At 37.2% G+C, this 13,253-nt stretch overlaps 1 protein-coding gene across 3 annotated transcripts in view; it reads right to left on the bottom strand.

Annotated features, from left to right (window-relative positions):
- ZFYVE9 (zinc finger FYVE-type containing 9) overlaps positions 1-13,253 on the bottom strand; it is a 219,099-nt gene that overhangs the window by 141,706 nt on the left and 64,140 nt on the right. For all 3 annotated transcript variants that reach the window (XM_060624561.2, XM_060624560.2, XM_060624559.2), the window contains exon 2: positions 1,036-1,141. The gene's annotated coding sequence lies outside the window, so the exon portion shown is untranslated. The remainder of the gene's footprint in view (positions 1-1,035; positions 1,142-13,253) is intronic.

Here is a 13,253-nt window from a genome sequence, read left to right on the forward strand (position 1 = left end):
CTACTGTGACAAATATTCTAATAATTGATTACCACTGATTATTTTTTATTATTGTTGATAATTTTTTCAGTAGGTTGAAAACTTCCTAAAGAGGTAATGCCTGAAGAATAAGATCTTGCCCAGTAAAAGCAAAAACCAGCACCCCCTTCTTATGCCTCTACATGAGGTGGCTAGGGTATAAGAAATACCCTTCCAACTGTAGGCCCAGAAGTTTTGATGAGGAAGGCACTAACAACTCAGGGCCTCTCTACTCCACTCTCAACTGAAAAGGAGCTCACTCTGCTATCACACACTGTCAGACTCATGCCTCTATTCTTAAAGCTTACATGGAAAATTAAACTCAGCCAGAGTATGCAACATGCCATTAGTGAATGGTATAATCAGTTTCTGAAATTCATCTTACCCACACATCCTCAACCCTCCTTACCATTTCCAGCCCCTTAAGTAATTGTATGACCTAAAAGAAATCAAACATGATTCCTAGTCAGGAAAAAAAAATCAATGATTCCTGCTCTACAAAAATTAGTGGAATACTTCCAATTTTCTGCTGGAAATTATTGCTCTTCACAATTAGTCTAAAAATACAAAATAAAATAATGTAATTAAATCTATATTTGCTTCCCTGCCCCAAAATTAGCTTTAATTGCTTTGCTCTTACATGATGACTAAGAAATAGAAATAAAATTAATTGGATAGATATATCACTATTTTTTTTTCTACCAACAATATTGCTCAAATCCGTGTTCTTTTTCATGCTGAAATTACCTTTTTATGCTCAAAGTAGAAGCTGACTCTAAAAGGAAAAAGCCAAGCACTGGCAGAAAAATTAGAATTTTGACATAATTCAACAGTAATTTTAAAATACCCTTCCTCTGGATTTAAGTCAAATCTTTTTTTAAAACTATACTCCTGATTTAACAAGAGGCAATGTTATAAATGAAGCAAGCAGCATATATACATGAGCATTATTTTCTGTAGATTTAGCTGTTTTCTTAAGTTCAATCTCTAACAGAAATAGAACATTGGTTTTCTTACCTTTTTCCCCTTACACACGTGATAAGGGACAGACTTCCCTGTGCTTACTCATGATGCTTGCTGCACCACCAGCCAGTCCTGCTGATTCAGTATGCCCTATTTGATCCTAAAGAAAAAAAAAAAAAACAAAACACATTGCTCATTATATTTGCTAAAGCAATAAGCCCTAATTTTCTTCATATAAACCTATCACAGCCAGACAAATGAAAGCTATGGGGCTTAAATAATAAATTACATCTTCAGATTCAAAGACCTGGCCACTATGAAATGCAGCAGACACATTTTACTGTCTAAGAAGGCCAAAGGTTAAACGCTGCATAAACAGTTAAGAATTTTTGAATATTTTTTTATTTTCAGTGGATAATACAAAATAAAACCTCAGAGGCAGGCACTTTCTACCCAATGGTTTTAACTCTGTTAATTCATAAAAATACCAATTATTTTGTATTACAATAAGCCCTCCGAGAATCCAAAGCTAGCAAAACTGCTGCTTCACTAGAATGTCTTTTTTTTTTTTTCTGTACATACAGATTTCTTAAATTGAGATTCAGAGGCTTCCTGTTGAGATTTTTATTGCAAAACAACTGTTTTCCTCCAAATGGAGTCTCTTAGGATTCTAGTCTTCCTCCATTGTTTAGAAGCAATGGATCTATTAGCCCAACATTATCCTTACTACTAGTGGTATGTAAAAGACAAAGCTTTCAAAGCTTCCTCAAATGTTATTTCCTTCTTCTGAATATATGACAACATCCATGAAGTTACAGTAGTCCAATTTAAATACTTCTGTAGCTGTTTAGAGAAGATTTGAAAATCTTTAGGAGCCTAATTTAGTCTTGAACAAGATTGGTAATTGTAATCCGAATAAAATTAAGAATCTCATATTACCCATATAAAATATCAAACATATAATCATAGCATTTCAGAACAGGAAAGCATCTTAGAGATGATCTAATGAACATCGCTTAATTTTAAAGATAATATGCACTAAAAGAAATTTTTCTGGCATTATTGTAAATGCAATTCCATTATCTGATGTAAAAATAATGTACTTATTAAAAAATAAGAGAATTTTTAAAAAGCAGAAAACTCAAGTTTCCAGAAACCAATAAAAAATATAGAATGGGGGCGCCTGGGTGGCTCAGTTGGTTGAGTGTCCAACTTCAGCTCAGGTCACGATCTCGCGGTCTGTGAGTTCGAGCCCTGCGTCCAGCTTTGTGCTGACAGCTCAGAGCCTGGAGGCTGCTTCGGATTCTGTGTCTCCCTCTCTCTCTGCCCCTCCCCTGCTCATGCTCTGTCTCTCTCTCTCTCTCTCTCTCTCTCTCTCTCTCTGTCAAAAATAAAAATAAACATTAAAAAAATATATATAGAGAGAGAGAGAATGAAAATCTCTGGTGAGGGTCACCTGGGTGGCTCAGTTGATTAAGCATCTAACTCTTGATTTCAGCTCAGGTCAGAATCTCACAGTTCGTGAGTTCAAGCTCCATGTCAGGCTCTGCACTGGCAATGGGGAGCATGCTTTGGATTTTCTCTCTCCCTCTCTCTCTCTGCCCCTCCCCCACTCTCTCTCTAAATAAATAAATAAACTTGGGAGGGAAGGAAGGAAGGAAGGAAGGAAGGAAGGAAGGAAGGAAGGGACAAAAATTTTCCTATCTTGAAAACTTGAAAAAAAATATGTATTTGTTAAAATTCTAAATGAGAAGTGCTGTTGATGCTAAGAACCAGGCTTACATCTATCAAAGAACTAAATCACATCAGAAGTAGGAAAGGATTATACAAGTAGAAGTACCAAAGTCAAAATGAATGAGGCAAAAGTAAGATCCTCTCCTCTAATATCTACCTAACTGAAGATTTTTTTAAACAAATAAAATTAACTCTATAGACTCCAAGTTAAATCCTGTATGTCTGTACCTATTGTCATGTGTGAGGCAAGTCCAAATAATATTATGTAGCTATCTCAAACATCACAGGTTGTTCTTCTAGAGTTTTATTCTTTTGACCTTTAGCCTCAGCTGGCAAAGCCTCAAGTCTGGTTAAATCCAACTGTCTAACTCCCTGTGTTCCCCTAAGGAGCTTAAATGTGTCTAGAGGAAACTCACACAAGATGGAGACTGTTCTCAAGTTTACATTTATGACTTCACATTACATTTCCCTTAGTCAACCTACTTTCAACCCTGCACCTATTCCTACCTTTTGATATGTCTGGGATTTCTTAATGCAAAGCTTTCATAATTCAATTCTTCCAGAAAATAAACTTTTTGTCTCCTGCAGGACAAGGATAACGTTACTTAGCTACATAATTAGGACAGAATACCAGCATAACTAACCACTTCTTGCACAGACTACCAACCAATTTCTGTTTTCAGCACCACACCTCACCTAAGCCTTCAGAGATCCCTAGAACTTCCATAAGTTTCTCTAAGGTTCTGTGCGGGTGTAGACTTGCTTCTCATCACATCTACAATTTATTGCTTCTTCAGTTCTAAGACCTTTCTTTACTTTTTTCATTCACTGAAAGCTCCCATCCACTGTTGTTTTCCTTTTCTGTTGTTTCTTCCTATCATTTCAGTGCAGTTTTAGGAAGACAAAAAATAAGGGGTGGGGTGGGGGCCAATCCTTCCTATTTAGCCACAAGTCTTTATTCTTATCTTTGAGAACTGACATATAATGGAATACAATATTGTATTCTTTCTCAAAAGTAGCCTTAAAAGTTGCCAATGTCCTAACAAACTAAGAAATAGTTTAGAAAAACAAAGGGAAAGATAAATAGACAAGCAACCAGTTATGCTTTCCAGATAAGAAACGGTTATCTAGTACTTTTTTACCAGAATGAACACTTTATGGTAGAAGACTTTTCACTGTCTTTTGGCATTATGTAATTGCTTTTTGGAAGGAACAAAAGAAGTTTTGTAAGTGGATGGATATACCACATAAAATACAATATAAAATGCCTTAAATACAGTTCAAGATATGCAGGAAAAAAACTTCAGAACTTCAAGATTCTGCTCAATGTCACCTCCTAATATGAAATTAATAATTGCTTAGTTCTCTATGCTCTCATAACGTACTTACACCTACAACATGTTTTACATTACATGGTAATTTCTCTCTTTGCAATCTGCTGCACTCTACATAACAATAAGCCACTCAAGGCAGGAAACTCTTTTATTCATACTTTTATCCCAAGACCCCAGCACAGTGCTTGTCATATAGCAGGTATTCAAAATATCCAGGATGATTTAATTAAGTATAGCATATAACACACCTCCCATGGCAAGGATTCCAAATAAAAAGCTCTTAATTACATCTACCTCCTTCTATTTCTACAACTGCCTTATTTTAGGCCCTCATCAGTTCTCACCTTATCCCCTTCCTATGTCACCTACTTAATAGACACATCTGGATGTCAGTGATGGGTCTTCATTTGTCACAACTACTACCCAGATTGACTGTGCTTTTCTAGCTAATGAATAAATCCCCTTACTCCTTCCCCTAAGAATGAAGTGTGGTTTTTTAGCCTGGCATATAGATCCCTTCAGAACTTGGTCTCTGCTTCTTTTCCAAACTGTTCTCCACTACTTCCCTAAGCTCCAATCATACAAAAATACCCAATTTCTGGTGAGACGCTTTATCATACTTCTCTCTCACTGCATGCTCTATGCCCATACTGAGACACTTTTGCCACTCTTCTTTGCCTAGCTAATTTGCGTTACCACAAGGTTCAACTCAAACTCACTCTCAACTCAACCTGGGAAGCCTTCCCTGATTCTCTGTAGCCTGTTTTAGAAGAGTCACCCTATGCTCGTGTCATGCATGCTCTCTACTAATGGCAGCACTTACCAAATTAATTTACATTGTCAGTATGCCCGTCTACCTCCCCCAATGAACTGTCAGTCCATTGAGAACAAGGACTGTCTTCACTGAGACTGATGAAGTCCATATTTAAGTAATCAATCTCATGATGAAGACTTCTTCCTACCTAATAAATATTTATGGATGTGTGTACTGTGGGAAAAAGAGACAGTAAGTAAATGCAAGAGACAAACAAAAACAGAGAAATTCTCCACTGGAAGAGGAAAAAAAAAGTGACAAGGATTTAAATAATTGGGAATTTTTTTTTTTTTTAAGTAGGCTCCACACCCAACATGGGGCCTGAACTCATGACCTGGAGATCACGAGTCGCATGTTCCACCAACTGAGCAAGCCAGGTGCAATAACTGGGAAATTTGATCATTACTATATAAACACAGGCCCTTTGACATAACAATTACATTCCAGAGATTTACCTCAAGGAAATAATTAGATAAAGAGAAAAGATATAAACTAAGTTAACTGTTAGACTGGTGTTTAAAATAGTTAAATATTGGGGAAAAAATCTAAATGTCAATTGAAAGCAGCCATTTTAATGGTACAAATTTTATTTATTTATTTATTTTAATTAATTAATTATTTATTTAATTAGCCAACTTAACTGACTGAGCCACCCAGGCACCCCAATGTACAAATTTTATAAATTCCCTATGTTTCGGGAAAGTTTTTAAGTCTCTTTTAAGATTTTATTTTTAAGTAACCTCCACACCCAACATAGGGCTCAAACCCACAACCCTGAGATCAAGAGTAGTCATGTGCTCTACTGACTGGGCCAGCCAGGTGTCCCAAAACCTTAAAGTCTTAAGAAATATACACTAAAATATAATACAAAAACTCTTGGTAGTGTTCAGGTGATTTACATTTTTTTCAATCTTCTGTAGCCCTAATTTTTCATGGAATGAATGTTTATTATTTCTGTTTTTTTAAACATTTATTTATTTATTTTGAGAGAGAGTGAGCGAGAGAGAGCAAGGGAGGGGCAGAGACAGAGAGAGAGAGAGAGAGAGAGAGAGAGAGAGAGAGAGAGAGAATCCCAAGCAGGTTCCACGTTGTCAGCACAGAGCCCGACATGGGGCTGGATCTCAGGTACAGTGAGATTATGACCTAACCTGTAATCAAGAGTCAGGCTCAACCGACTGAGCCACCCAGGTGCCCCTATTTATTATTTGTTAATAATAGAAAAGAGAATTGAAGATACATGAATTTCAATTACTAAGACCCATGCTACTTAAATTTTTACCTTTGACTATGAAAACTGAAAATGGAACAGGATAGGAAAAAACAAGGATTTTGGACGATTACTTTTCTGGGATTAAATTTTAATTATATATGGGAAAAGAGAGAAAGAAGAATCACTGAAAATTTAAAAACTAAGTTTAAAAAAAATAAACCTATAAGGAAAATGACAGGAATAAAACTGATGTTTAAAATATAAAAATGCAGGGGTGCCTGGGTGGCTCAGTCAGTTAAGCATCAGACTTCGGCTCAGGTCATGATCTCATGGTTGGTGGGTTCAAGCCCCACATCAGGCTCTGTGCTGACAGCTCAGAACCTGGAGCCTGGTTCAGATTCCGTGTCTCCCTTTCTCTCTCTCTGTCCCTCCCCTGCTCATGCTCTGTCTCTCTTTCTCTCAAAAAATGAATAAACATTTATAAATAAATAAACAAACAAATAAATAAATAAATGCAAGCGATTGGGATGCCTGGGTGGCTCAGTCAGTTAAGCACCTGACTCTTGATTTTGGCTCAGGTCATGATCTCACGGTTCATGGGATCAAGCCCCACATCAGGCTCTGTGCTGACAGTGCAGAGCCTGCTTAGGATTCTCTCTCTCTCTCTTGCTCCTCCTTCCCCAGCTCACATTCTCTCAAAATAAATAAACATTTTTTAAAATGCAAGCGATTTATAGGAAGCCCTTGTATGGACATGTTTATAACAGAAGAGATGTATGAAGGTAATACAGATCTTTCTCAACTTACAATGGGATTATGTCCCAATAAACTAAACATAAGTTGAACAGATCATTAGGTCAAAAACACATTTAATACACCTAACCTACTGAACATCACTGTTTAGCCTAGCCTACTTTAAAAATGCTCAGAACACTTACATTAGCCTACAGGTGGGCAGAATCATCTAACACAAATCCTATTTTATAACAAAGTGTTGAATAACTCATGTAACTCAGTGAATACTGTACTGAAAGTGAAAAACAGAATGGTTGAATAGGTACAGAATGGTTGTAAGTGTACTGGCTCATTATCCTTGCGATCACATGGCTGACTGGGAGCCATGGCTCACTGCTGCTGCCCAGCATCCCAAGAGAATATCATACCACATATTACAAGCCTGGGAAGGAATCAAAATTCAAAATCTGAAGTATGGTTTCTACTAAGTGTGTATTGCTTTAGAATGAACCTAAAGTCAAAAAATCATTATGTCAAACCACTATTAAATAGGGAAAAGACTGTCATTCCCAAAATCCTGGCCACAGGTTAAAATAGAAGAAGAAAACAAGGATAAACTAGAAAGTGTTCTCATTTAAATAGTGTTTCCTATCTTGGCTCTGATTAATACTATTTACCATAGAACAAATTCAGTATCTGCTTAGTAACCAAACTTTTTAACATTTCCACCAGTAAGTCTGACAAGGAGTTGAACTCAGTATGTACAAAATTGCATTCAATTTTCCAAAGTAATTTTCTTTGTTCCCTATCCAAGACTCTCAAATTAGGTGTGGCAGATTGTATTTGCAAAGACAGCTGCTACATTATCTCCCATCCCACATGATCTTCTTACAGGAGTGGTGAAATCTATGTTCCCTTCTTCTAAACATGGGCAGACCTTCATGACTACCTTAACTAACAGAGCAAAACTTCCAAAGCTAGGTCACAAAAACACAGTTTCTGCCTGGTCTTTTTGGGATACTCACTCGTGGAATCCAGCTATCATACCAGAGAGACCACATGGAAAGGCCACATGTAGATGATTTTGCCCATGAACCTTTACATATATGAACAAGCCTCAAGAGGAGCAAACACCTCAGGCAAGCCCCAGCCACTGTCTGACTACAACTTCATGAAAACCCTGAGTACCACCCAGCTGATCCCAGCCAATCCCCAGAAGCAAAAGAGATAATAATTATTGTTTATTGTATTTTATTTTTTTATTTTTTTAATTTACATCCAAATTAGTTACCATAAAGTGCAATAGTGATTTCAGGAGTAGATTCCTTAATGCCCCTTACCCATTTAGCCCATCCCCCCTCCCACAACCCCTCCAATGATCCTCTGTTTGTTCTCCATATTTAAGAGTCTCTTATGTTTTGTCCTCTTCCCTGTTTTTATATTATTTTTGCTTCCCTTCCCTTATGTTTATGTGTTTTGTATCTTAAATTCCACATATGAGTGAAGTCATTATGATATTTGTCTTTCTCTAATTTCACTTAGCAAAGTACACTCTAGATCCATCCACATAGTTGCAAATGGCAAGATTTCATTCTTTTTGATTGCCGAGTAATACTCCATTATATATACATATATATACACACACACACTATATATTATATATACATATATATGTATAATATTCCATTTACATATGTATATACTATATATACACATGTATGTGTATATATGTGTATATATTATATATGTATATATGTATATATATGTGTGTATATATATATAATACTCCATATATACATGTATAATACTCCATACACACACACACACACACACACACACATCCCACATCTTCTTTATCCATTCATCCACCGATGGACATTTGGGCTCTTTCCATACTTTGGCTATTGTTGAAAGTGCTGCTATAAACATTGGGGTTCATGTGTCCCTTCAAAACAGCATACCTGTATCCTGTGGATAAATACCTAGTAGTGCAATTGCTGGGTTATAGGGTAGTTCTATTTTTAATATTTTGAGGAGACTCCATACTATGTTCCAGAGTGGCTGCACCAGCTTGCATTCCCACCAGCAGTGCAAAAGAGATACTCTTTCTCCGCATCCTTGCCAACATCTGCTGTTGCCTGAGTTGTTAATGTTAGCCATTCTGATAGGTTTGAGGTGGTATCTCATTGTGGTTTTGATTTGTATTTCTCTGATGATGAGTGATGTTGAGCATTTTCTCATGTGTCGGTTGTCCATCTGGATATCTTCTTTGGAGAAGTATCTGTTCATGTCTTTTGCCCATTTCTTCGCTGGATTATTTGTTTTTTGGGTGTTGAGTTTGAGAAGTTCTTTACAGATTTTGGATACTAACCCTTTATCTGATACGTCATTTGCAAATATCTTCTCCCATTTGGTCAGTTGCCTTTTAGTTTTGCTGACTGTTTCCTTGATGTGCAGAAGCTTTTTATTTTGATGAGGTCCCAATAGTTCATTTTTGCTTTTGTTTCCCTTGCCTCTGGAGACATGTTGAGTAAGAAGTTGCTGCAGCCAAGATCAAAGAGGTTTTTGCCTGCTTTCTCCTTGACAATTTTGTTAAATTATTGTTTTAAGCCACTATGTTTTGGTGTAACTTTATTTTTTAATATATTTTTTTAATTTTTAAGTTTATTTATTTGAGAGAGGAAGCATAGTGGGGAAGAAGCAGAGAGGCAGGGGAAAGAGAGAGAGACATTGCAGCAGATGTGGGGCTCAAACCCATGAGTTTTGGTGTAATTTATTACATAGCAATAGACACATGTAATAAGTTAGTACTTTGATACTCTTCAACCCAATCTTATATAAATATTCTAAGGGAAAGTGTAAGAACCATAAAAAGGACAGGGAAAAAAGAAGATCCATTGATAGCCTCTTCTCTACTCAACTATTTAGCTGACTCTAAATTTGCATATACCACTAAATAAAACAGCCTTTGAGCTTCTGAGAGTATAGTTTGGGAAATACCTCATTATTCAAGCAAGAAGCTAGGTGAGAGAGGGGATCTTACCTTCTTCCAAAGAAGCTTATTAAAGTTTTCCTCTAAAGGATATATAACATTCTACCAAGTGTTCTGGTAAACACATTTTTCATCTCATCAACTTTCCAGTGCCATTTTAGAACTCCTTACAGATCAGCACCCTGAAACCTATCTAGGTAGCCAGCTCCTTAATGAGTCTATGAATCATATCCACCCAGGTGACAAACTCAAAGCCTTGAATGCCATTCTAGATACTACTTCTCATCTCCTTCTACCTCTACATTCAATCTAACACAAAGTTTTACCAACACTGCCTTTTAAACCTTTCAAATCCATACACTTCTCTCCATTTCCACTGGCATATTCCATATCACTGACATCTTTCTGTTGCCCAGATTTTTTTAGAATCCTAACTATTCTCCCTGCCCCCTGTTTTGTGTCCATCTAGCCTGTTCTCTATGCAAATGCAAAACACAAATCTGATTATATTATTTTTGTACTTAACACCACTCAATGGTTCCGACTGCCCTTAAAGTCCATATCTCTAAAACATAGTTCTGTTTGAGTTGGTTTCTGCTTACCTCTTTAGTATGACAACTTCTCTTTATTCTCAGGTTCTTACTCTATGCACTGGTCATTCTAATCAACTGAACTTTTACTTCTTAATCTTGCCCATCTCCATGCCTCCAAACAGACTTTCTACTAATACATGCTACAATATAGATGAACCTTGAAGACATTATGCTAAGTGAAAGGAAGTCAGTCACAAAAGACCGCATACTATATGGCTCTATTTATATGCAATGTCCAGAACAGGCAAATTCTTAGAGACAGGAAGTAGACTAGTGGTTGCCAGAAGCTAGGGAGAGTAGAGAATAGGGAGTTACCTCTAATGGGTACAGGGATTCTTTTCAGTGTGATAAAAATGTTCTGGAATTGGACAGTGGTGATAGTTACACAACTCTGCGAATATACTGAAAACCACTGAATGTATACTTTAAAAGAATGAATCTTGTGATAGGTATGTCAAATATTTATATCTCAGTAAAGTTGTTATTAAAACAAAACATAACAAAATAGACCTTCATACATTTAGGCCTAGAATACTCTGCCCCTTCCACTGTTACTTTACTAATTCTTACTTATCCTCCTTATCCTACCCTACACATTAAATTTTCTATGAAACCCTTCTGGGGGTGACTGGGTGGCTCAGTCAGCTGAGCAACTGACTCTTGATTTCAACTCAGGTCATGATCTCATGGTGGTGAAGTGGTAAGATCGAGCCCCACATCTGGCTCCATGCTGGGCATGGAGCCTGCTTGAGATTCTCTCTCTCCCTCTTCTTCTAGCCCTCCCCAACTTGCATGAGTGTACACATGCGTGCACTTTCTCTCTCTCTCTCTCAAAAAAAAAAAACCTTCTGATCCAAGCCTCAAATAGGTGTCCTTTCTTTTTTAATGTTTATTATTATTTTTGAGAAAGACTGAGAGAGCATGAGCAGAGGGAGGGCAGAGAGAGAGAGGGAAATACAGAATCCAAAGCAGACCCCAGGCTCTGAGCTGTAACGGATGCGGGGCTTGAACCCATGAACTGTGAGATCATGACCTGAGCTGAAGTGGGACACTTAAACTAAGCCACCCAGGTGCCCCATATCCCTTCTTTCTTGTATAGCTTTTACTTCCTCTATCATAGCACCTTATCAACTGAATTATGAATTTTTTTTAAACTGTTTTGGGGCGCCTGGGTGGCTCAGTCAGTTTAAGCGGCTGACATCGGCTCAGGTCATGATCTCGCGGTCCGGGAGTTCAAGCCCTGCGTTGGGCTCTGTGCTGACAGCTCAGAGCCTGGAGCCTGTTTCGGATTCTGTGTCTCCCTCTCTCTGACCGTCCCCCATTCGTTCTCTGTCTCTGTCTCAAAAATAAATAAACATTAAAAAAAATTTTTTTAAAAACTGTTTCTCTCTCCCTTCCAGCCTCCTGTTTCTCAGGATTGGGACTGCTTCTGTCTTATTTATCACTGTATTCATAATATATAGCACAATAATTGGCACACAGTAAGTGTTCACTAAATACTCAGATGCAAAATAAAATAACTAAAGGACTAACTTTCAAAGCACTTCCACCTAGAAAATTTTTCCACACAAAGCAACCCAGAGCTGTGCTTAGACTGCTAAGCTCTTATGTACTTATTTGAAAACCTGTTAATGCTAACATAAAATTATGAATTTGCATATTGAAGAACAGTTCAAACTTTAAACCATGTTTTATCAAGGCTTTCTACCCATGATCTCAACTCTTCAGACGGCTCCCATTAGTTCGATGACTTACCTTTTTTTAACTTTAATTTTATTTATTTATTTTGAGAGAGAGAGAGAGAGAGAGAGCGAGCTTGGGTGGGGGAGGGGCAGAGAGAGAGAGGAGACAGAGAATCCCAAGCAGTCTCTGTGCTGCCACCGCAGAGCAAGAAAGTGGGGCCTGAACCCATAAATGGCGAGATGATGGCCTGAGCCAAAATCAGGAATCAGACATTTAACCAACTGAGCCATCCAGGCACCCCTGATGACTTTTACCTTTTTTTAAAAGAAAAAGTGCAATTCAAGAGTATCTATGAATACAACCATGGAATGTCGAGCAAAACTGGAACTGGAATTTAATTCCTTGTTATTTTTTTTAATATAATTTATTGTCAAGTTAGCTAACATACATTGTATACAGTGTACTCTTGGTTTCAGGGAACTAGAATTTTAAGACAACCATTACCAAAATATAATAGACTTGCTCCTCGGATGTTTAATTCAAAAACATTTTTTATGAGTAGTCAATAGAGTTTGGTGAGACACCATTTACGCAGAACTCTGGCAAATCCAGGTTCAAATTCATGCTCTAGCACTTAACAGCTATCCATTGCAGGACAGTTTTAATGACGAAGAATGACTTCATATAACATGCCTATTTATCTCATCTTACATCTGATATACAAGTGCTCAATAAATGGTAGCTATTATTCATCATCGAAAAGCTATCTGTGTGCAAGAATTATAAGAGAAAAGAAGAGTATGATTTGAACCATAACACCAACCAGCAGGCTGGTTTGTTTCTACAATTATAATCCATCAGGGCCACTGATCTTAAGTGATCAACTCAAGTGTGAACAATGAAAAGAAATACAGGAACAAAAAAGTAGCCTCACAGTTAAACTTTCTGAAGAGCCTAAGTATATTTGATCCTTAAAAAGCCCATTGAATATCAACACCCTCACAGTGGCAGAAAAAAGAAATGAGATAATCTTTGAGAAGAGCTTTATTCTTGAAGATCAGACCAAAGTACATTAAGAGGGCAGGTTCGGGGAGCTGACATTGTTGCTACTCCACATTCACACAAGGCTTCAATTTCCAGGATATCAATCTGGCATCTTTCACAAACATTGAATTCT

Source organism: Panthera onca, chromosome C1 (assembly GCF_046562875.1).
Source record: "Panthera onca isolate mPanOnc1 chromosome C1, mPanOnc1 haplotype 2, whole genome shotgun sequence".
Lineage (NCBI taxonomy): Eukaryota > Metazoa > Chordata > Mammalia > Carnivora > Felidae > Panthera > Panthera onca.